This window comes from Euprymna scolopes, chromosome 23, assembly GCF_053919585.1.
Source record: "Euprymna scolopes isolate OS-2025 chromosome 23, ASM5391958v1, whole genome shotgun sequence".
Taxonomy (NCBI): Eukaryota; Metazoa; Mollusca; class Cephalopoda; order Sepiida; family Sepiolidae; genus Euprymna; species Euprymna scolopes.
Window position 1 is genome coordinate 46,921,456 of NC_136504.1, and position 27,500 is coordinate 46,948,955.

General features: G+C 34.8%; 1 protein-coding gene across 5 annotated transcripts in view; it reads right to left on the reverse strand.

The window, feature by feature from the left end:
• Positions 1-27,500, reverse strand: part of LOC145245877 (phospholipid phosphatase 1-like) — a 427,048-nt gene that overhangs the window by 30,221 nt on the left and 369,327 nt on the right. The gene's annotated exons all lie outside the window — the stretch shown is intronic.

Consider the following 27,500-nt stretch of genomic DNA (forward strand, 5'->3'; position numbering starts at 1 on the left):
GTATAATTTGGATTATGTAAGGGGACGGCTCAACAAAAACTTGTTTACATTGGATTTAAAGGCTACCATATTGTAGTTGACCGAGAAGCAAGCAAGTGGAACAGTGTTCCACAGGCGGACAGTTCTAGGAAAGAAGCGTTGTTCGTGGAATTTACGTTTAGATTTAGGCATAGATGGAGAGTGGAAGAAAATTGACGACTCCAAAAATGAAGGGACCAGATGAAAAGATGGGATATTATATAATGACTGAGTTACCGACAGCATAGAGTACTGAAATGACGGAACAATAAGATAAGAAATCATTCGATTTGCGAATCAATTAGTCTATCCATCAATCTATGCATCTTCCTTATCTATCCATCTATATACGGGAGACGTTCCAAAAGTAATGCCTCCTACTTTTCTTTTTATTCCTCACCCCGCATTGCATTGTTATGATGACTGAACTTATGAAGTCATGATCTGAAAGTTTCATCTTAAAGTATATACCAATGACGTTCTCCAACATACAGCGCGTGGAATTCCAAAATTGGTCACCCAGTTTAGTAGTGACTGGGCCCAATATTACTTAACTTCGGTGATCTGACGGGAATCGGTGCGTCAACATGATTATGTCGTATCCCTCCCTGCAAGAGTTGCCAAAACCTAACGTCGTCAGCTTCCATAACGGGGATATACATATACATGCTACTGGGGACCACTTGTGAATTTCATACTCCCATGGAACTTCCTCCTTCAGAGGAAGCCGGTTAAATCCGGATAGGGTTAATGCCGTTTCTCTCTCTCTCTCTCTCACACACACACACACACACACACACACACACACACACACACACACACACACACACACACACACACACACACAACAGTGAAAACAAAAAAACAAACAAGTAAAAACAAACCTTAATTCAAATTGTTAAATAAAAAATTGAGGATTATCAGCTGCTTACCATGCGGATATTTCAGAGATTTAAAAACAGTACGTGGCTCTCAAGTAGAAAATACCACTTCCCTCAATGAGAAATTGTAAACACAATCCGTTATACTATTTCACTAATATATGTTTAATTAAGGGACTTTCCAAAAGTAACGCCTCCTACATTTTTTTTATTTCACTACCGAATGGATCAAAGAGGATTGCAAATTGCATTGTTATAATGACTGAATTTATGCATTCGTAGCCTGAAAGTTTCATCTCTGTTGCAGATAATGACGGTGTCAGACTATGAAAGCAATTTCTATCATGGATGTGCGTTAGAAGCAAAGACGTTCCATTGAATTCCTCTATGCAGAAAAATTGAACCGATTAACATTCACCAGCGCCTATTGAACATTTACGAAGCTGATGCGGTTGACGTCAGCACAGCTAGGAGATGGATTCGTCGATTTCAGAGTGGTGAACCAGATGTGAGTGAGAAATCGCGCTCCGGATTTTTATGGCTGAGACATCGTTCTTCGTTGACAAAAAAGTGCATTGAGAATGATGTCTACTATGCAGAAAAATAAATTCTGGAGCACAAAAGATCATTCGTTTTTATAATACCACCTCAGTCTTCGTAGCTCTACAACATTTTAGATTTTTCAGTTAAAAAAAATAGGAGGCCTTACATTTGGAACGACCCTCGTATACATTCATCTGCGTTCGTAACGTTCTTTTCACACCATACACGCAATTCCCACATTCTTTCCTTCTTCAACTGCACTCATTAACACACTTCAACTCAATATTCTCGCATGTTTATGTAAATTGTTTCACGCAGGTTAACTTAAGATGACCCAGTAAGAAAACAAAATTTAATGAAAAAGAACCGGGTTGAGAATATGTTTGTTTCTCTATTTATTTTCGATCACCTTTCAAAAATATATGTGTGCGTTATCTGTTCATATATGTGTATATCCATATTATGCTTGTGTACTATATATGTAATATATAAAATTAAGTCAGTCGGATTTTACAATTTAGAGCTAAATAACATTAATAATGCATCTGCCAAATCGATATTTAGTTCTAACTAGCCAGTCACTTTCGGATATTATCATTAATTGGGTTTTTCGCAAGAACATAATTTATTTTATTTTATTGTCATTTCACTTCAAACAAGGCACACGATCACTTAGTCATGAGGGGCAGCTATTTGGGACCAGATTTGCAGGGATTCTATTTATGGAGTTGGGTAGCAAGTTGTTTGTTCACATTACACTTGAATTTCTGCATGTAAGTACAGCCAGAGAAGCAGGGGCCTCAGGAGGGAATTCCAAAGTGCAGCAGTCTGAGGCAAAAAGCTATTTGCGTAGAAGGTTTTACGGCATCTAGGGATATCTACAGTGTAGGGGTGGGATTTTGTTGCTTGTCTGGTTTGTCGAGTGGGTATTTGTGCTTGGAGTTCTTCAGAGCATTTTGCATTGAAATACTTGTAAAACAGCGACAAGGATGCGATTTTGATTATCTTTTTTTTTCATAAGTCATCACATTGTTTTTATTAGTTATCATTAGGGCTATGACAACCGCATATTCTTTTCATTCTTTTTACTCTCGAGTATATACCCGACACAGTTATACGCAATTAATCAACCGAGGACCACATAACTCTACATAAAAACATAAGATATCAATGGATATATACATGAGAATCAAAACAAGGAAAAGAATATGCTGTTGTCATAGTTCTAGTTATCATTTACTCGAACAATGAGTGTATCTAATGTATTAAAACCGAAAAAGAAATGTACATATTGCCAGGTAATGCTGTGAATATACAATTAGTACAATATATCAGAGCTACAATGCTCTTTCCAAAATTATACAACTTTTCAAAACTAAAATATCTAAAGACAGACAAAATCGAAGCTGTGTAATATATATTATATATATATATATATATATATATATATATATATATATATATATATATATATATATATATATATATACTAGCCCAGGTGCCCGGCGTTGCCCGGGTGTTTGGATGTGTGTGTTGAGAAAAAAAAAAAAGAAAAAAAAGTTGTAGTAGACAGGCAGGCTCGAATCCGTACCGCGAAGGAGAAAAAGAACATGAAAAAAAAACCCCCAAAAAAACAAACAAACAAAAAACAAACAAAAAAAAAAAAACGCCAAACCGGAAGTGATGTAGGTTTATCATCCAAACCGGAAGTGATGTAGGTTTAAATTAAGGCTAGTCAATCGAAAAGAGAGGATGACTTTCGAAAACATCGGTGAAACAGCGCCCAGTTGAGGGTTAAGTGATTAATGTTTTTAGCCAATTTTTCCGTATTTGTCATCTGAAAGGTCGCTTAACAACGATACCGATCTCATGAAAATCCGTCGCCTGTCGAAAGTTTTAGGCAGACAAATATACACACATATATGCATACATTTAAACAAATAGGCGAGATGTATATTATAGATTATATTGGACGCAATATATAGTAATGATTTAAAAAGTTAAAAAAAAATAAAAACTCGTACGCCACCACCGAGAACCGAAACCAAAACTTTCAGCTAACGACTTATTTTTGCCTCTGCCGCCAATGACTGTGCCATGAAGACATATTTACTGAAAGGTTAAAAATTAAAACATGAACCAATAGCTAATATGTTATGCGTTCGTAATGGCGACGTTCGACCTTCACCTGGCAAATTTCAGTTTTTTAATTTTCACACTTTTGCACCGATCTTTTCGGGCTAAAAACCCAAATATAAAGTTTCGCATGGATTCATATATCTAATATATGAAGTTTCATGTCTGTAGAGCAAACCTCTAGGAGGAGTTTAGTAGGCTTTTTTTTTTTTAAACAAGAATATATACGTATACATAAATAGATATGGAAACAATTTTGTGTTTACAATAAAAATTTTACGCAAATATTATGCAAGTATACATCATGTAGAAAATCTGCATGAATATAATTACACGTAATAGTTAACTAAAGATGATCATCCCATAAGAAAACCGAAGAAACTAATAGGGAATTAATTAAAATGAATGCTTAAAAGAATATGCAAATTAACTACATCTTTTGCTAGTGAATGCAATTCCACGCCTCATACATAACAAAATTGTATTTTCTTTTTAAATAAATAGAGAAAGGGATTTTAATATGAATATCAATACACACGCTTGAAAAACGAATTTGTAGGAGTATATATATATATATATATATATATATATATATATATATATATATATATATATATATATATATATGTATACAAGCTGGCCGCCCGGCATGGTCCTGTCGTACAATACGCTTGAACATGATATTTTAATTTATGCAGATTGCGTATGTATTATTATAGAATCAATCCTTTATTGATTACTGTGTATTACGAGGAATAATTCGCAAAAAAAAAAAAAAAAATAATAATAATAATGATAATGTCGTTCAGAAAATTTCGTCGGTGTTTGTTTACAGTATCACGTCAGCTGATATTTGGACTTGATGATCCTAAAACATTGTCTTTCTTCTCTTATAGATAAAAAAAGAAGAATTTTTACAAGGAAATATTTTATGTTACACCCTTATCCGGTATAAAGTCAAATATTCCCCTGTAAAAATTCTTCCTTTTTTTTTTAGACAGACTATTTTTAAGTTCGGAATTTTTCGATTTTTCGATACTTATCGGATGAGGTTTTGTACAAAACATATCTAAGAACACTGCCAGAATTATAAATTAGCTTTGTTTGAAATTTGCAAAAGATAGGCTCAGCCGTTTCGGAACCTACGAGGAAGAAACTCACACACAAAGTAACTTTTGAAAACTATATATATATATATATATATATATATATATATATATATATATATATATATAATTCAGGTTCAGATGTTCAAAAGTAGGAACTAATGAATACAACGAGGTTGTTAGATGGTGCTCGATAACAAGAGCAAAATATTTTTATTATTTATTCGAGAGTAAACAGTTAAATTTGGTCGCTACAAACATCCATCTGTTTCAGTCAGTGAGAATTCTTCAGGCGACCCTGAACCATTCGATGTAATAGAAAAAAGAGCTCAGTCTTTTCTTTTTTTCTATGGCGTCGAATGGTTGGGGGTCGTCTGATGAAGTCTCAATGACTGAAACAGATGGCTGTTTGTAGCGACCAAATGTAACTGTTTACCCTAATATATATATATATATATATATATATATATATATATATATATATATATATATATATATATATATATATATATATATATATATATATAATCCTGAGACGAATAGGAACACAGATTAATTAATCGTGTGGTATCTTCTTCGCTATTTTCTTTATCTATGCCCCCTGAAAAGATGTAATTAATTTTTAAACATATTTTCTTTCTGTGTACTAAAAAACAATATTATTTCGAATGAGATCTAATATTTGCTAATAACTTTTCCTCTGGGTAGCTGAGCCTACATCGAAAATCCATGAGTTAAGGAAAACATCTTGAATCGTATTCTTTATTCAAATAATACATTTCTGTCCTGAAAATTAATGTTTTTCTGAATTAACTTTAAACAAAAATGCATATATGTATGTATGTATGTATGTATGTATCTATCTATATATATATATATATATATATAACTGTAAGAAAGTGTGTGTGTGTGAGAGAGAGAGAGAGAGAGAGAGAGAGAGAGAGAGAGAGAGAGAGAGAGAGAGGGGGAGGGGGGGGGAAGTCATATTTCATTCTTCGAGTATCCCCACCCTTAGCCGGATTATACGCGTATAAAAAGAAATATATACGTTAAAAATGAACTTAAATGGCGTGCAGATAAACGGTATGTCCCTGTGCTGACCTCGTCCCTAACAATGGGGAACGTATTCTGACCTGCTCTTAAAAAACGTACTTCATTTTTTTTTCTCCTTCTTTCCCTGCGGCATTTTGTATGAAACCCAAACACATCAAAACATTTCACACAAAAAAAGAAACGTTGGATTTTTTTTTTATTTTTGTAAATACATGATATAAGCAACTTCTGAGAATGTTAAGTGATACACAGATTCAAAATATACACAAGTCTTATGAGAGAGAGAGAGAGAGAGAGAGAGAGAGAGAGAGAGAGAGAGAGAGAGAGAGAGAGAGAGAGGAGATATACTTTTTATTTATCCATCTAAGGGAGACTACGCATAAAAACGCATATACACTTGCGTATGCACGCAAAAACACACATAGACACGCGTCTGCGCGCACACATATTTTATTATTTCATGTGTCCACACAAAACGTTATAAGACATAATATTTTGTGTATCGATTTTCAGTATTTATTTCAACAGTGCCCAATACGTAAGTAGAGCTAGCTACTGAATTATATATAAAAAAAAAATGGCAATCAAGCGACAAAGAGTTTTCCACGTTTCATCCTCCGCCAAAATGTATGGAATTCGTGTTACCGAGTGTTTGTTTATATATATATACAGTGATGATCATATTTATTGGCACGGTAAAATAAAAGTTAAATTTTGTCTAATAAATTCTAAAAAAGGGATTAAATTAAAGAAAATAACAAAGTATATTATGTATTTTTAACTGGCCTTTCCGATGCAGCAATCGGATTTTAGAAAAAATAAATAACAAAGGAACAACAAACATAATTGCAAAAAACCCTTGTTCAAAATTATTGGCACGATTTATTTAATAATCAATTGTATAGCCTTTGGCCTTGATTACCTTCCTCAGTCGCTTTTCATAGTTTACAACCAAGTTGTTGCACTCTTCAGTAGTAATTTTAGCCCACTCTTCCTGACAATAATCCTCCAATTGAATAAGATTCTTAGGCTTCCTTTGCATTACCCTCAATTTTAATGTTCTCCATAAATTTTCAATTGGATTAAGGTCTGGGCTTTGTGATGGCCACTCCAAAACATTAATATGATTGTCCTCAAGCCATTTCTTAGTCAGTTTAGCCGAATGCTTTGGGTCATTATCTTGCATGAACCACCAACGACGACCAAGTGAGAGCTCTTTAGCAGAGTCTTTCAGGTTTTCATCCAATATTTTAACATAATCTTCCTTTTTTATGCTACCTGTGACCTTAACAAGTCGCCCTGGTCCAGAGGCAGCAAAGGATCCCCAAAACATCAAACTGCCTCCACCGTGCTTCACTGTGGGTATGGTGTTCTTAGGCATGAAAGCTTCGCCAGATTTTCTGTAAATATAAGACACTTTATTATGGCCAAATAACTCTATTTTCGTTTCGTCAGTCCATAGAACACGTTTCCAGAATGCAACATCTTTATCAATATGACGTTTTGCAAAGGCTAGCCTTGCTTTCAGGTGCATAGGCTTCAATAAGGGAGTCTTTCTCGGACGACATGCTTTTAAACCAGCTCTCTTCAAAACTCTACCAACTGTATGTCGAGATACATTCACTCCAGAGGTGCTCTGTTCATCAACAATCTCCCCAACATAGATCCTTGGGGTTTGTTTTACTTGTCGAACAATTTTCCGTTCATCTCTTGGGGAAAGAATCCTTTTTCTCCCTCTACCCTCTAAACTCATAACGTGGCCTTGCGATTTGAACTTGTTTATTATGGCTCTAACAGTGGATTTGGGAAGGTTTAGCTTCTTTGAAATCTTATCATAGCCCTCCCCATTGGTATGGCATGCTACAACAAGCTTCCTAACGTCTTCGCTGTGTTCCTTAGTTTTAACCATGGCGATTGAAAATTATAATTTAGTCACTTATAATAGTTTAAATAAATCGCTATCTAAAAATTATCTGAAAAAAATTATTCACTGAATTAGCGTTAAACAAGCTATAACATGGCTATAAAAAAGTTCAGAAAGCACGTAAACCGGAAATTGATTGATATTATACTGATACTAAAAGAAAAACAAAGCCGTGCCAATAATTTTGAACAAGGGTTTTTTGCAATTATGTTTGTTGTTCCTTTGTTATTTATTTTTTCTAAAATCCGATTGCTGCATCGGAGAGGCCAGTTAAAAATACATAATATACTTTGTTATTTTCTTTAATTTAATCCCTTTTTTAGAATTTATTAGACAAAATTTAACTTTTATTTTACCGTGCCAATAAATATGATCATCACTGTATATATATATATATATATATATATATATATATATGGATGGTGGGCCAAAATAAGGGTCCTATCTTTAAATTTGAATAACTTCCACAAAATAAAAGTTAAACTCACCAAACTTTATGTGTGTGTAGACTGACCCTTCCGAGATTTTTTTGTAAATAAACAAAACAAATTTTGACCGTAAAACACTTCTTAAAACTTACATGAATTTATGAATTTTAAAAAATAGGACCCTTATTTTGGCCCACCCTATATATATATATATATATATATATATATATATATATATAATTGTGAGGCAAGGGTTGCGCAATATCCAACCACACCTTTTCTGAATCGGCACTGCTTGAGTCCAGTGACAAGGATAGACCCAAGACTGACTGGTAAGCGGAGAGCACATACAGCACCTGAAACTCCCAAATAGTCACCCATTTTAGTACTGACCAGGCTGAACGTTGCTTAACTTCGGTGGTCTGATAAGAACCAGTGTTTCAACGTGATTATGCCGTAAAAAAGAAAACATATATAATCTTTACGTTTATTTTGTTCATTATTTCTTATTGTCTGGGTGGATATCGGTCATCTTATGCGATCTGCTTACTTGGATCAGTTCCGTTCTGATTCCAGAAAAGTTATATTGAACCAGGAAATCAATATCTCGCCTTAATAGCAAGTCTGTGCGTACGTAGAGGTGCCATGTTGGAGTTCGTGTTTCCCACTTGAGTGGTCCTGGTTCTGTCGGACCCCTAGAAGTAAGCCCTGTGTCTAGATAAGGTTCTTAGCTTGCCGATTGAATGCCCCCCCCCATCCGTCTCAAGATGCCCACACTCCGACATTTCTTTTTCGTCTCCGGCCACCACAGTAAGTGATTCCATATTGGAGCAACTTCATATACACCCCTACCCCATTTTCTGTGATCTCGTCTAGGATTCCGCCCTATTTAGAGATCGACCTCCTTGTTTTCGCCCCCCCCCATCAAACCAGTAAAACAGTGGACAGTCTATCATCTAGGGAGGGTTGGGAGGGTTCTGATAACCAATGAAATTTCATTAAATCTATCTTTCCTTTTACAGAATTCTATTTTTCACACACACACACACACACACACACACACACACACACACACACACACACACACACACACACCATTATTAAAAAAACCAAAACGATATGATTTGGGAATCTTAAATAAGACGACTCCCGGTGTGTTTGTGGTATTGTGGTGAATGGGAACTTTAGCTAGGATAAAGCATAAACAAGCAAAGGCACAGTTATGAGGATGACCATAAACCCTCTTCCCTAATTTTTACCTAAATTGTTTTGCAATTTTTCACGAAATAAACCTCAATATTCCGTCTTAATTTTATGAAGGCATCTTCAAAATTAAAGAGGCGTTACCAGCAAATAAAGATTGTTATACAAACGGAGTAATATAATTGAAAATCATTGAAAATTCCTTCTAATATTGTCATTATTCTTCAATATGCTAACTCGTGTCCACGGTGTTTCCCACGAACCTCATTGATGCAGCCTTCAGACACAACTCCTTTAACACCTATGTACAATGCTTCAAGCAAACTACAACATCCTTCTCATATTGATCAATAAATATATTTGTAATATTTATTTAAACTATTTTTTGCATGCACTTGCTGTTAGATGATGTCAGTCAACAAGTTATCAATGTTGATCTTTGATTTCATTAGACACAGGGAGATTTTCTGGGTTATTTTTATGGTAAGTAAAATGCAGCAAATCAAATTTAAATAAAGTACAACTTATAAGTTCCAAAACGATGTACATCTCGTCTACAGTTTCTGAAATATAAAACATACGTTGTTATCACCACGTGTTGCTATGACTATTAAAAGTGTTCATTTTCATCTCGGAAAAAGCGGCTTTATTTTCCCGGTCAGTAAGTATGATAACATTCTATTAGATGTTTATGTTTTCGGTGACAGTGACTGAATTAGGTCGATATTCATAACGTTTCTGTTATTGTTTGTTTGCTCGAAAATGGACATATAACCCAGTGCATATATATATATATATATATATATATATATATATATATATATATATATATATATATGTGTGTGTGTGTGTGTGTGTGTGTGTGTGTGTTACGTTGTGTGTGTATATGAATATTTTCCAAAAGGACGTACATGTTGAATAATAGGTTTTATATTTTATCTGTATTTTCATGTACGTGTAAATGCGTGTATGTATATACGTCGTATCATTTAGTTGATCGTCTAGTGTGTATATTTTAACGTTTATACAACAGTTCTAACAGGAAACGATTGACGTGGACGTATCGTAACAGTTGTAGACAAACAGTTCTTTTCAACAGTTTTAAATAAACACAACTCATACCTGAAGTATATACGAACATTTGTTTTCATGATTTCGGCCGACGTCTTCAGGGATTACAACGTCTTCACATCTTAGCTGCCTGAAAAAACGTCTGTTCTCTCTGATGTTCAGTTAACGACTGCGTATCTACACTCATCTACATATGATCACGTGTCTAAGACCCCAACCGCTGATGTAAAATAAATCTGATTATTTGTTTATCCAAACCAAAAATTATGTTTTCCTGTATTTTCCCAAATCACATTCTTCTTTAAAAACACCACTGATCACTACAAAAACCGACCCCTTCCTTTATTTCTAAAAGAAAGATCGACCTCATTATTTCTAAAAAAACACACATATCTCTAAAATAAAAAGACCGACAGCATAATACTAAAAATAAATCGACGCCTTATTTCTAAAACAAAACACCTCTTATCTAAAAAAAGATGACTCATTATATCTAAAAAAAAAGAGCGAGCCTTATTTCAAAAAGAACATTGATCCTTCATCTTTAAATGAAAAGAGTCTTGTCCGTTACCCCTAAGAAACTTACCCCACCCCTTATCCCTAAAAATAGTCAACCCCTTATATCTAGAAAAGGCCGACCCCTTATCTCTAGAAAAGACGTTCCATTATCTCTAGAAAAGAGAAGACGCTCCCTCAGTTCTAGAAAAGAAAAAAGACGATCCTTTATTTCTAGAAAAGAAAAAAAAAAGACGATCCCTTATCTCTAGAAGAGAAAGTCTGACCCCTTATTTTCAGAAGAGAAAGGCCGGTCCCTTTATCTCCAGAAGAAAAAAGCCGGCCCCTTATCTCCACAAGAGAAAGACCGACCCACTATCCCTAAAAACAGATTGACACCTTATCTAAAAAAAGAAAGACCAACCACTTATTTCTAAAAAAAAAAAAAAAAGCCAAGCCTTTTACCCCTAAAAAAAAAATTGATTCCTTACAAAAAACAATACAAAAAAAACAAACAAATAAATAAAAACTCATTTTCCCTAACATAAAGGTTGACAAACAGAGCAAGAAAGCTTCATCAAGACGGAGCCCACTTTGAAGGGATCTAAATATCAAAGCCAGATGCACCAACGAACATATGAACCCTCTTCCCTAAAAAGGGCAAAAATAATAATAAAAAAAGAAATAATTTTCCCAGTTTGTTATTTTTATAAAGAATTGTTATTTCAACTCTTTTTTCCGTACATATGTTCGTTCTTCATATTATCTTATACATCCAGTGGCGCGCAGAGACAACTAGATGAGTGGTTATTTACATAAACTTGTTTGTACATACCAATATTCTCAGATGTTTGCAGACAGGAGGTCGACTGCCATATATGTAAATATATTATGTACTAGCGAGACCTGTTTCTCAACGTGTCTCGGTAAAATCTGGGATTCTGCGAAACTCATGTTTCTCTCATGAACTCCGTACAGAATGGTTTTAAAAAGAAAATGGAGGTGGAATAGATCCAACATGACGGTTAATTTTAAATTACTTACGAAGGTAAGAAAAACCGGAAGTAAAAGCCTGCGGCAGTACATAGGCGATAAAGAATATTTTACTCCAAAGGTTCTGTGCCCGGCAATCGTTTTTACTTTGACAAATCTGAATCCAAATTCGAATTGTGGCAGGTGAAAACTTTGGGATATATAGAGAAATTACACAAAGTTATTTAGTCATCAGCCCACCCAGAATCCTAAAGACCCAGAATTTACTGAAAACAACGCGTCTGTTTTATTAGAATTAATACAATGTTCAGACGATAGAAGTCTGTTTCTGATGATATGAAGTGGCCGTTAGACTTTACTTTAGTAATTAAAAAAAATAAAAAATAAAAATAAATAAATAAAAATAAATAATAAATAAATAAATAAATAAATAAAAATAAATAAATAAATAAATAAAAATAAATAAATAAAAATAAATAAATAAATAATAAATAAATAAAAATCGGATTTGTATTTTTTCTTTTTTAGCAAAAGTGTTATTACTGTTATTTTCGGCACCACTTTAATAGTCTCTCGTTGCTACCTGCCCATTTTAGCCTGGCTCACGTTTTTATTTCTTCCAACCGCAGGCTAGACACAGCCGGCACATTCTCATCTTCGCTTGTCACATCCGTCTCCTTCGGCGCCTACTTTGTTTTCACCCTCCACGTTGTGCATTTTTTCTTTTTTTTTAATTCCTTTTTTCTTCTCGCGCACACTTCCTAATTTGCATGTGCTTTTTTTTCGTCTACTGCTCCTGCTAATCACTTCGCAGTCAGCTATCTTTCGCTGCTGCTGATATTTTCCCACACACCTATATTATGTACTATGTTACATGTTACAATAGTGACCATGTTACAATAGTGACCATGTTACAATAGTGACCATGTTACAATAATGCGAAAGGCCTTGGATGACGGACGCAACGCTTTGAATATATGACGAATGCATTATTTGTAGAAAGGTAAACCAATAAGAATCTCTTTATATACGGAACTAACGTCCCTAAACGTCGTTTATTGAAGACGAGACGACGACTAACTATGTTAAAAAGACTGAAACAACTGAAAAGGCATTAAAACTATCACGTGGTATAATAAGGGATAGTTTACTGATTTATATTATTCTAAACGGACTACCTAGCAACTTTAAACCATTTACAACTGTGACAACCTCAAAAATAAACCCGGCACTTTCAGTCATTTCAAAATAGCACTAAGAAGTTACGAAGAAACCGAAAAAAAAAAAGAAAAGAAAAATGGAGAAAAATAAAGAATCTACAAATATGAAAAAAAAAAAAAATGCCCTCCAAAAACCGACAATATTTAGTACTTAGTTTTGGCAAGTAGAATAAATACATTTAAAGCGAGAAGGAAACAAATAACGTGCCCATATTTATAATGAACTATTAAATGTGCCCCCCCCCCCCAAACAAAGAGTCTGGATAACCTTTGTCATTGATTGGAGTGATAAAAAGAAGAGAAATAAATAAATATAAGTAAATATGTCTATTAATTAAATGAATACTGAACGCATATTTCTTTTTAACGAAGGAGTCACCACTTATAAAGGCCAGGAGACCACTTGAGGATAAGGGTTTAATGAGTGCACGGTAATCAATGGGACAATATCGTAGCAATCGTTATTAGTCGAAAATTTAGTAAACTGGATTACTTAAAGGGATGGTTCATTAAGAACTTGTTTACATTGGACTTGAAGACGACCATATTGTGGTCAGCTGGAAAGCAGGGAAAGGGAACAGAGTTCTACAGTTCTAAGAAAGAAGCTTTGCTCATAGAATCTGCGTTTACATTTAGGCACAGATAATGAGTAGGAAGAATTATTAGTAGTGGTTTCATCTAGACAAATGTTTTTCGTAATAGTTTGGCAAGGGAAGCATAGATTGGAGCTCAGACGAGCACTTGCCATGAAAATAACGATAAAGCAGAGATAGGTTCGCAATGTCTCTTCCGTGGGAAAGATGTTGCAGGGAAGAGAAAAGGGCAACCATTATTAGACTACGAAGTCTATTTTGAACTCTGTCAATGCAGGATGAGTTATTCTAGCAGCTCCTGCCCAGATGTGGAAACAGTACTCCATCCTTGGACGTACTTGGCTCTTATATAGGTAGAGAATTGCATTGGCAATGAGATATCTACTGGAGCGGTAGAATGATTTAATCGTTTTTCCAGCGACCTTGGTAACGGATTTGATGTACGTGTTCTATTTCAGACCAGGAGTAAAAGTCAGACCCAGAAGCTTGTTAAAACATGGAGCTTCTCCAAGGCGAGAGACTTTCATTTCAATTGATGCCAGACAGGGGTTGGAGCGTTGATGATGGAAGGAGAGAAGTTTGATTTTAAATGCATTAAAATTAACCAGCCACCACTTTCCCCATTGCATATTCATATTATTTGGATTCTTCGACCTTCTTGTCGAACTTGGGAATGTTTCTGGACGGAATTTCGAACGGAACCCTTTATTTACTTCAAGGGTGTAGCATGCTCTCGTTCCGTCAGTCTGACTGGATACAGGTCCTAAATAATTCACAATTGTATTTTTCGGTCGCCCACACTGAGTATTGAACTTTCAACCTCCAGGAGAATAGAACTTTTAGAATTGATTTTTTGTAAGGACCCGCGGTGCAGTGGTTAGAGTAGTTGAAAAAAAATCGATTATAAAAGTGATATTCAAACTAAAATGTAACTTACTTCTGACAATATCAAATCTACATTATGCATGGACACTCGTCCAGCGGAATACTACATAAAACTAGCGGAACCTGCAGAAATCCCACAGTAGAGTCTTACATATGTAATATATTGATGCTGGCATTCTGTGGATGTTCAGCTTAAATGGAGAGGCCCTGATATTATTATAGCTCGTGTTAAAACTTCAAAAGTAGTTATCTAAGCTAGCAGGGACACCCTGCGTAGCCCGATCGTAAAATACGCTTAAATATAATATTTTAATTTATGCAGATTTCGTATATATTGTTATAGAGTCAATTTTCTATCGATTCTTATATAATATTAAATTGTGATAAAAAATATATGCATCCATATAACTTGGGTGCAACAGCTTATGTTACATGATAAGGGCTGTCCCCTTTTCATGTAAGTATAAAAATAGAGAGATTAGTTAAAATGAAAATGAAATAGCAATAGACGAAATTCGAACCTCGTAATTTAGGTTTAGAAATAGATTACGTGTGAGAATTTAAAAATGTAAAACAAACGTTTGTTTAGAATAGAGATAAAATATTTCAAGAAAAGAATGTGAACTGTCAAGTTTGTTATGAAATTTTAAATTGAAAGAATGCAGCTTATAAGATAATGTTTTTAACATATTGGAAAAATAGGTTACTGAGTATAGGTTAAAATTCCTTTTGTAGAAATAGGAAAAGTTTTGGACACGCATGTCCAGAACACGTGAAAGAAGGCACATGTTTTAACATGTGTATGACGTCACGGAAAATAGAAAGTTCTAGGGATAGAGAAAAACTTGAGAGTAAAAGAAGACGGTCAGAGAAACAGTCAGTGAGAAACTCGGAGAGAGTCTGCAGTTTGAAATCCGGACGTTTAGAAGCGAGACGAAAACTTTTAAACTTAGAATGTGAAGCTTTGAATTCTTGATGATGGAAATCACGGCCGGTCGTGTGAAGAATAAACTCAACTGTATCTTTGTAGAACGTCGTCTTGTGTTTGTGATTCCTACAAAAAGGTAAATTGTATTGTTATTATATGTTTGTGTTATAAAATGTCGTTTCATACACATCTCGACATGTCATATCCATAATGTGAATCAACATCATCATGTCTACACAATGTCCGAACAGTGAACACTATGTCCTCACTCCAAGAGCTTCTTCTCCTTCTTCTTCAAGACATCTAAGAATGAACTTTTAAAATATAGGAATCGTTATAAACGAACAATCTCTCTAAGTCTCTTACAATAAAATGAACAATCTCTCTGAGTCTTTCAACATCCCTCTCTATTCCTCTTAAACATTCTCTCTCTCAAGACAAACACTCTAATAAGACTTTAAGACTCTCCTTTAATGAAACCCCTATATGTAACACTTAAATCGAAATCGAAACCAAAACTTATATATATTCTTTATATATATAACTTCAGTTCCTTCAGCTATAATCGAAACCGAAACAAAAACATATGAAGAATTCTTGGTAAAATTATTTATAAAAACATAGAGATGACTTGAGTGCCATCAAATATAATAGAAACCGAAACCAAAACTTAACTTATGAAATATTCTTGGTAAAATTATTTATCACAAGAAATGGAAGGCCACAACAATTAAACGACAGTCACACGGAAGAAGAAGAAAAAAAAAAGATTTAAGCGTGACGCACAAAACAGACACGTTATCCTATTAATATATAGACGTCTTTCCTAGCTTTTAAACTGAAATTGAAATTTAACTTAAAATCTTTATATGTCACATGATTCAATTAACCAGTCAGCTATCTAGGCTCGTATCATGTAGTGGGTGTGGTTAGGATCAAACCTTGTTAACCACACCTAAATAAACTTTTATATTCTGAAGACTACACTTAAGTTTAAAATCATAGCAATGCTAATTTATAGGGAACACATGCACCGCGTCGACCAGAGCATCTGGCATTTCTAAAGTTCCGGTTCTTTATGTAATACGAGATTATCTTTTTTTGTATATGTATAAAACTGAATGTGAACGCATGCGCGTAGATTCCAATTCTCAATCTTCTACTGATAATAAAGGGATATAAATCGGGAAAGATAAAGGTCATATTAAAGATACAAAAAAAAAAAAAAAAGGAAAATACGATAAAATTTCATTAACTTACAAAAAAGCATTTTTACAAGGCGTTAACCATTCTGTTACAGTGCTAACTATATATATTCCAACGACGATTCCAACATGTTTCCCGATTCAGATACAATTACTAATTCTGTTTTAAATTTCCGATTCCGATTCTTTCAGATTTCTAAATATAGATTATTTTTAAAGAAGGGGGGTATAGTTACTCAAAAAAAAAAAAAAAAAAAAAAGAAAACTTGAAATGCGTACATATAAATTCCTAAATGTAGAAATACACTTATAGAAATGATCTATAGTTTTTAGTTTTACTGGCATTTTAAAATCAATAAATAGTTATTATTTCATCATTAATACGAGCAAAAAAAAAAAAAAAAAAATAAATAAATAAAAAAGCAACGAAAAGAAGTGTTTTTGGAATCGGAAAATAGACACACATTTTTTTTCAGATTCCGATATTCTTCAAAACTCCAATTGGAAAAATTTTTCACATATATATTATTAGTATTAATTTAATTGGTCCTGGGTATGATGTAAAACTACATTCGGCAGCAAGGCCCTGGTGCGGGAGCTCCAGGGTTTTGGAGAGGATGTCACTACCCTTTACTCGTTGCAGTGCTGGGTCACTCTTGGGCAAGGTGATGTACCCACTAGCCCCCCCCCCCTATTTAGGGTCACAAAAATCCAAGCTTGGTCAATGATGCTCTTGGCGGATGAGGAAGGAATCCCAACAGCTTGCGCAGCGGATGAACGAGCATCACAGTGCTGATGCGATCAACAAGGGTGATGTACAACTCGACTCTGGTCTGCCTCAGCCATCGGATGTGACTGATTGCATGTGTGCAGACTGTCCTGGCCGTCCTTGCCTCTGAGAGGGTGCTAGCAGTACTGGGCAAGCTGCTTATTCCTACTTTGCCTAGGCTGGGAGAGAGGTGAAAGTCCTGTGGAGATGAAGTGAGGGCGTACCGGCGGATTTGATGGACTGGAGGCCGCAGCGTGATCTCTGCACTCAAGCGATTGGAGTATGGTGGTCGTGTTCTTGCTGAAGAGCTCCGATCGGACTCGCATCGCACCTTCCACACGGACACTAATCGACCTCTGCGTCATCATCGAAATCGACGGACTGCCCGATATATATATATATATATATATATATATATATATATATATATATATATATATATATATATATAATTCAAAGAATATATACATGTGTGTGTGTGTGTGTGTAATATTGAGGGGATGATACCAATATTTTTCCAGATTCTGATTGTCGTTAAATATTTAGACACAGTGGGGTTGCTTTTGGGGGTGGTGGTGGATCGGATTACCGTAAATACCAGTATATTATACGAACATATATTTTCGAAAACAATAACAATACACCTGTGGGGGGAAGGAATGATCTATAGATTTTAATTTTACTGCTAGTCCAAAATTTATGAATATCTATTTATTTCATCATTAGTACCAGTAATCGAAAATCAAGTTTTAAACAAAGAGAAAATAAAACAATTAAAATAATCGTTTTTGGCATCGGAATATAGGCGTAAATTTTTCCGATTTCGATACCTGAAAAAGTTCCGATTTATCCGATGTGAATTTATTATCTCAACACACACACACACACACACACACACACACACACACACACACACACACACACACACACACACACACACACACACACACACACACACACACACGTGTTTCGCCGTATTCACGGCTGATCAGCATAGCTGATTGTATTTAGGTTCAACCTTGAACCATGAGGGTTTTAATCGAATGCGGATAGCCCCGATGGTTGAAGGTTCGAAGCCTATTACATAAGCTTATGAACTGTGAATACGGCAAAACACGTGTCCGTAGATAACACTGCTGAAGTAAATACTGAAAATTTATGCATAAAATTATATTTTCATATATTGATTTATGTGATAAAAATAAAGTCGTCACATATACATATAATTTAAATACGGTAGTGTTTGAATATATGGTTAAGTGGCAATTTTAAAGCTTCACCGCTCACTCATTTTTCGACCAAATTTCAAACAATTATTACTGTTTATCGATCACCTTCTCAGCTATATTGTGAATTTTGTTTTTCAATTTTTGTTCGGTAAAACAAAAGTTATGATGAATTGACTGGTGTTCAAAATTGTAAAAATTTGTAAGGAGGTGAGCGACGTTTTTATGATTTGTTTCCATAGCAACCATGTCGCTTCAGTAACTAGTTTTGCTACTAAGTTAGCGCACTCGCGAAAAGAAAAGTAACAAGTGAAACAGAGAGAATGAAAACAGACGAGTGCCGTACATTTTTATTTTTTAATATTTCTTTTATATGTGTATGTTATGTTTATGGGGGCAAAAAATAAGACTTAAATTAAACAAAGAACAAGTGAATTTACTAGAAGCCTGGAAAAATCATGGATTACAATAGAAAAATGCGAGCATGAAAAGTAATATGGTAAAGCTTAAACATGGAAAAGAAAAGGACAAGATATTCTAGTAAAAAATATAATAAACTTACAATAGTGCAGCATTAAGAGTTTTTTAACAATTCAATTTAACATTATTATAATCAATTCTTACTCCTGCAATATTTTAAGTAATAAATTTATTATAGTTTTATTAGAATATCTTGTCTTTTTCTTTTCCATGTCTAAGCTTGACAATATCCATATTACTTTTCATGCTCGCATTATATATATATATATATATATATATATATATATATATATATATATATATGTATATATATATATATATATATATATATATGTATATATATATATATATATATGTATATATATATATATATATATATATAAAAGTATGAACAAGAGTGTGACGGTGCCTACGTAGGACTCTATAGTGGAGAAAGAGGTTGCGTAATCTCAAACCTCTCATCCCTTGAACCAGCATAGCTTAAGGCTCTTGCTTCCTAACGGTGGGGTGGGGGGGAGAACTTTATTTTATTTCACGATTTCTTTCTTTCTTTTTTCTTTTATTTTTTAGTAAAATCGGTTTTTAAAGAAGGAGATACTTCGCTACTGTTTGCAATCTACGACCACGGGAAGACTTTAGAGTCACAAAAGTTGTCTCATATTACTGTGCACACAAACAAGCGCGGATACAAAACGCCAAAGGCTTTACAAAATACACACACTCATGACTACGCTTTTATAAAGGACACGAGTAAGAGATAGTCGGCATTATTAGTAATCCACTTCATTTAAGAACGATAGATCAAACTTAAGTGGCGAAACGATTCTTTGTTATTTGGGACTAGCTGTGCATACTCGGCGTTGCCAGATACAAAACATATTGCCCGGCAGAGTATTTAGTCACATACTATTTAAGATACACCAACTATCCTTAAGTTGTTACAATTTTCCTGAAAGTTGGCAGGTGCTCGTCTGAACTCCAATCTCTGGTACCCCCTCGCCAATCTTTCACGAAAAACACCCGTCTAGCTGAATCCACTGTGAAAAATTTCCCCCACTCTATATCTGTGCCTAAATCAAAACGTGGATTCCATGAACAAAGCTTCTTTCTTAGAACTGCACGCCTGTGGAACTCTGTTCCGTCTACCTGCTTCCCACCGGACTACAACTTGGATGTCTTCAAGTCCAACGTTAACAAATTCCTAATTAACCGCCCCCTTAAGTAAACACTTCATCAAATCTCCACACTAACGTAATGTACTTTCAATACCCCTTATCCCTGAGTGGCTTCCGGGCCTTGATAAGTGGTGATCACTGTGTAAAAAAAAAAAAAAAAAAAAAGTTGACCATAGTTTGGATGTTTGGAAGCATAAAGCAGTCATCTTTATCTACGAAATTCAAACAAGGAAATAAATTTCATAGCTTAAAGGGAAATAACTCATAGGTTAAATGAAAACTTACTTTCGTTTTTTTATAACACAGACGATGTTCTTTATACTACTAATAAAAAATAAATTGAATGCAAATTAAATTAAAAATAAATTAAATAAATCAAATTAATATAATATTTCTAAATTGAATACTTAAAACAATTGTATTACTAATTTTCATTAAATATATAGAGCTGATTATTAAAACACATTTTCGTTTAATGTAATATGCAAATGAGATAACCTCATGCGGGAATAAAAGTATATAAGAGTCTGTTTTCAGTATTAAAATCTATTAACGCAACAATGTACCTTTTGTATATATTAACCAAATTGTGAACAGACAGACAGACAGACAGACAGATAAACAGGAATACGACTTTATTATAATATATATATAACATAATACTTAATTGCGGATTCGAATCCAAAATTCCGCTATACAATATCGTACAAACTTAGATATACAACAGACTACGAATCTAAACATATAACAGGTTACGAATTTGGATTAATTAAATAATACAAAAGCGTTAAAATTTCCATTTATTATTGTGAAAATTTCAGTTAAATCACCCCTCAATTGCCTCTCTGGTAAAGTACAAAAAAAAAAAAAAAAAAAAAAAAGAAAGAAAAGTAGAGAATCCTCCACCGAATGCCACAGATTAAATTATAAATAAAATTCACATTCCTTCCTGTAATCCAACCATATTTTGGACTAATAAATATATGCCTGACTTGCCCACCAAGTTTCCGTTATGAATGACCAACAATCTTGGTTTTTATCGCAGCTAAATGATAAGCACACTTGGATGCAAATTTGTCAAGAAATCTGACACATTCTTGTCTTGGCATGACCCTGATTTTGGTTGTGATGTTTTTTTTTTAGTTGAAGAATGGTTTGATCATTACGTTTCTGAAATTTTGAAGATAGGGATTGGTTATTCGTATTGATTGGATTCTTCGGACTACTGTTCTCATCTTGAGTGTGATTTTCGCAACGTTTCGGTCGATGTAACCTCCGACGTTTGTCGGATAATGTTTCTGTCGAACTCGAAAATCCGCCCAGAATTTCGAAAGAAACTTTTTATTTACTTCACAAAGATAGCATATCCTTGTTCCATCGTCCAGACTGAGGATTGAACCTTCAACCTTCAGGAGAATATCACTTTTACAATTAAATTTTTCCAAGTACTCTAACCGCTGCGCCACGGGTCCTTGCAAGAACTCATATCCAGTCATGGTTGATGGAAGGAAAACATTCCATATACGTGGTTTAAATGACGGGTTCCATTTGAAATTCCATGTAGATTCACGAGTTCGATAGGATGCACCTGAAAAGGTGAGAGGTTACATCGGCCGAAACGTTGTGAAAATCGGTTGGAATTGTTTTGATGAATATGCTTTAGATAATCCTGCAAATAAAAATAGGGTATGTAAAGTTCGGTAAAGGTAAAACCAATTCAGGATCACACTTTCTACTGATGAGACGATCAGCAAAGTGACCCCCAATATCATTGAACGGTCCAAACAGACATTCACGATTTAAATTTGGTGAACAAGTCGGGCATGAATTAAAGTGTGTTTGTAGCAAATATGGTTGAATTGCAAAAAAAAATAAAAATAAAAATAAAAATAAAATAAAAATGAAATAAAATTAAAAAAACAAAAAAAACAACAACAACAACAACAACAACAACAACAACAACAGAAGTGTGAATTTTGTTCACAATCCCATGGGTGGCATTTCTTGTATTTCAGTAGGAGGTGTAGCCTAGTGTTAAGCCTAATTTTGCAATTTCACCCCCGTAACTGTCATATGGTACTCTTTCACTATTTGCCTGCCTTTGTCTATGTGTCTTTCAAAATCAATATGATATTCCGCTATTGATATGTAGAATTAAGCACTCGAACTTATTAGGAAATATACATTAGTCGACGTTATTTTAACATTCTCAGATTTAACTCTTGTGACGGAAAAATATTGATATTGGCCATATACAGTACAGCACCAATCCTGGCTGCGAACCCATAACATCCTATTAACCCTGGCAAACCGATGTAACATAGGAACAGTCTTGCCTGTAGCTATATGAAATGTAACTAATTCTAGTTTTTACTATATGAAATGTAACTATACTATTAATAATTGTGGTTTCGGTTATAGAACATAGTACCACTTCTGGTTTCGGTTATAGAACATAGTACCACTTCTGGTTTCGGTTATGGAACATAGTACCACTTCTGGTTTCGGTTATGGAACATAGTACCACTTCTGGTTTCGGTTATGGAACATAGTACCACTTCTGGTTTCGGTTATGGAACATAGTACCACTTCTGGTTTCGGTTATGGAACATAGTATCACTTCTGGTTTCGGTTATGGAACATAGTACCACTTCTGGTTTCGGTTATGGAACATAGTACCACTTCTGGTTTCCGCTATAGAACATAGTATCACTTCTGGTTTCGGTTATGGAACATAGTATCACTTCTGGTTTCGGTTATGGAACATAGTACCACTTCTGGTTTCGGTTATAGAACATAGTACCACTTCTGGTTTCCGCTATAGAACATAGTACCACTTCTGGTTTCCGCTATAGAACATAGTACCACTTCTGGTTTCCGCTATAGGCCATAGTAGCACTTTTGGTTTCGCTATACATAATAGTACTAAGTCTGACTTCAGCTGTGTAGCATAATATTTGTTTTGGCTTGTATAACATTTTATTAATTCTAACATTCACACCAAAACCAGACAAACTGAGTGTCGACCATTTTTTTAATATGGTTTGTTCTTTTATTCCGAGGTAGGCTCCTGTGTAGTTTTACGATGTCCGTCTTCGCACTGTTTACCATATCATACCTTTGAGAAGAGGTTCGTTTATTGCAAATCGCCTGAGGCGCATCTATCAAGAATTCCGACTGGACTGTCAAGGCTTGTTTTGTTTTTTTTTCGACCAGAATACGCTTCCTTTAGAGGATTGGCTATTCAAATCCCACTTCCTTGATCTTGTGTCTCATCCCCTCCCCCGACATGGGTTAGGGGGGATAAAAAGATTAAACTCTGGTTTGGCTATGTAACATAATTCTGGCTGTTGTACTAAACAGTCTAAGAGGTGTCTATCATAGTTTAGAACGAGGGCGATTCTTTTATGAGCAAATCTTTTTTTACTTTTCAACCGAATCCATCACATCCACCCCTGTCTCCCTCTCTTCAGCAGGATTGCTCATAATATAAGACATACCAGACTCAATACATTCCCGCTTGCTGACAGGTTATCTCATGCTCGCCTATAAGTGAAAGGCCTTATTTTTTGTTGTTTTTCTTCCGTTTCACAATATTTCTTTGCAGACTTTCACATAACTCTAAATTTTCTTTTTTTTTTTGTTTTTACTTTTTACCGAGTCACTTTAGGACAGCAGACGTCGTCGCCGGCATCCCCACCACCGTTAGTCAAGTGGTTCCATTCTTTTTTTTTTTTTTAAAGGTCGATTAAGAAGGAAGTCGTTGTTCTTTCTTACTTGTTCTTTCGGATCAACCTCCCACATGGAAGAGTTATCACTCGGCACTTGAGTAACTTCGCCTGTTAGCATCCATTTCCGTCAGCGTATTTATTGGCGGGTTTTATGCCCACGAGTAATGGGCTTTTACAGAACGCATGGTTGGGAACTGTTGAGACTCATAAAAAAAAAAAAAAAAAAAAAAAACTTGCTTCCTATGCGGCCTCGAATTCGGGGAGGTACCGGTTATAAATCGTATCATTAATCAATCAATTTTATATAAAAAGAAAAAAAAATCAAAGTGCAATAAGCCACATAAAAGAGTCAGTAAGTAGATATTGTGTCTATATACTGTTTGTATGTTTGTCCAAGGCGACTTTAAAACTGGACATGATAGGCATAATTATCACTATTTTCATGGCAAGTGATCGACCGAACTCCAATCTATGGTATCCCCTTGCCAATCCTTCATCAAAAACCCACTAGACTAGTTACAACAACTATATATGATTTTCCCACTCTCTGTCTGTGTCTAAATGTAAACGCAAATTCTATGGACAAAACTTCTTTCTCAGAACTACCTGCATTTAGAACACTGTTCCGCTGGTATGCTTCCCGGTTGAATAACATCGTAGCTTTCAAATCTAATGTAAATAAGTTCCAGTTAAGTCGTCCCCATAAATAATCAAATTCTACCCAATTTACACCATAAGTGATTACTCCACCGCCACCTTACATTCATTAATCCTTATCCTCGAGTGGCACTTCCGGCCTTGATAAGTAGCAACTCCCAAATGAAAAAAGAAAGAAAGGAAAATACTCCTTTGGTAAGCTGTTCCAACGATTAGAAACACGAACAATACTGCTTTTCTTATATTTCTGAATTTTTGAGATGAGGATTGATAATTCATATTATTTGGATTATTCGAACTACTATTCTCATCTTGATTGTTATTTTCACAATGTTTCAGTCGATGTAAACACCGACCTTCTTCAGGTACATCTTGTCGAATTCTGGAATCTGCACGAAACTCTTTTATTTAATCCGCAGTCACCAGTAAGTAATTCGCAGGTGTACTCCAAGTATCGCCCGCACAAAGGATTGAACCTTCAACCTCAAGAAGAGTATAACGCATTTGTTATATTTTATTGGTTAATTTCCCTCTGGAATTTATCATTAGCGTATTAAGCGATGCTGTTTGTGTAAACAAATTGAGCTTAGGTATTCGGACGATGTGAAAACATCGTTAATTCACTACCCGCACAGCAGCTGCAGTTTAGCTAATGGTGAGAAGCCTGACTGTCGTACGGGCGGCCGGGTTTGGATCCTGGCTTGAGGTAGATACCTGTCTAGCCGCACTGATGAGCTGTGATACAGCGAAACAGTACTGTATGTGGATGACTATATATATATATATATATATATGCATACACACAGAGGGAGGGAGAGAGAGAGAGAGAGAGAGAGAGAGAGAGAGAAAGAGAGAGGTCAAAATAATCTAAATAATGCTTTTCCTCTGTTGAGATTAAAGCAACTGCTCACAGAGACTGTAACTTGGCATTAAAATGAAAATATCCTCTCAAGGTAGAATTAGATTCTCGTTGACGATTCTGTATGCCAGAATCAGATCTACTCGCACTCACATTGAGACATGCTCAAAGAGTATTTGAATCTAGAACAATTTGAGTCGGTATTGTTTATATGAGTCTAGGATACGTCTCCGACAATCACCGGACAATGGCATTGTCGCTGTCAGACTGAGGTATCATTCTGATTCGTCCTTAGGGCTTCACTCTCTAAGGCTGTTTTTTTTCCAAAAGAAATTAGTTGATTACTAATCACCCGTGACTCCCCTAATGATCAATTTCGACAGAGCAGCCTATGCATTTTTGTAGGCCACAGTGCACTTCTCCAATTGCGTTGACGTCATCAAACATCACACGACCATGTGTCTTACCGCCTGGATCCTTAAAAAGGAAGTAAATAAACGAAAACGTATGCGATGGCATTTCTCTTAGGAAGAAATTTAGTTATTTTCTAGAGAAAGAGTTTATCAACGTGTTACGGGTGACTACCTGTTTATTACGCAACTTCCTGAACACGACGACATAATTCAGATATTTAACTTCTAAAAAAAGAAATGTCTTCTCAATAAACCCTAACGTGAAAAATTCCGTTGTTAAAATAATTTTCATGTTTCATGTTCAGTAACTGTTACAATGGTTTCGCAAGACACGGCTGCCAATTTGTAGATCACCGTGGGCTACGCTAGTTAGTAAACTTGACAGTTTTTGCTGCAAAAGTATTGTCTTCGGATTATCGGCAAAATCTGGAAGTAGTCTTGCCTCCCCCCTCGCGCATCCTCATAAGAAATGACAGCTGTTTTGTTTAATTGTTTAAACATCTTGAACAGATAACACAGAATTTGCAAACGGCTTCACTAAAGTGAACAGAGAAATTTGCAGCCGGTGATGTCGTAACATTTCATTTTCTACGCAGGAGATTTTAAGAGCTTCGTTCAAAATGTTGTTGTTGTTTTTTTTTTATTATCATTCTTCTTCTTCTTCTTCTTCTTCTTCTTCTTCTTCTTCTTCTTCTTCTTCTTACTACTACTAATACTACTACTACTACTATATCACACTTTGTTTAGTTTTTTATAACCATTTGGGTTTCTTTTTTAACAACAATTTTGTCATCATGAATTTTATTTATTTAAACGTCTTTTCTATATTCCATTTCTTACTTCTCGCGTTTGTTATTCCTTTACAAAAATCCATATTCATCTATATAACTTTTACAGCATTCATTCTTTATATATATATATATATATATATATATATATATATATATATATATACACAAACAAACACATATATATATATACACACACGTATATATATATATACACACAATATATATACACACATATACCCACATGTCCATTATATATATATACACACATATATATATACCCACACGTCCATTATATATATATATATATATATATATATATATATATATATATATATATATATATATATATATATACTAGCAAAAGTACCCGTCGTTGACTGAGTTCAAAAACAGTCTATAGAAAATGGACTCTGATTTATGAAAGTACTAGCGGGGGTACTCGGCGTTGCCCGGGTGTTTGTAGGTGGGTGTGATGTTAAATAAAAAAGAACCCGGGGGAGGGGGTTGGATCGAACCGGAAGCCCTGAGGCGAAGTTTGAAAATAAAATCGGCCAGCCAGAATGAGTTAGTGAAAGATGTTTAGATTTATTTAAGAACGAAATTGACAGGGGCGCGGCCGGAAGTCGTCGAGCGTTACGACGATGACGACGTAGGTTTGTTTGTTATAAGCGAAGTAAAAAAAGAAAACAATGTTAACACTTAAGCGGGGGAAAAAAC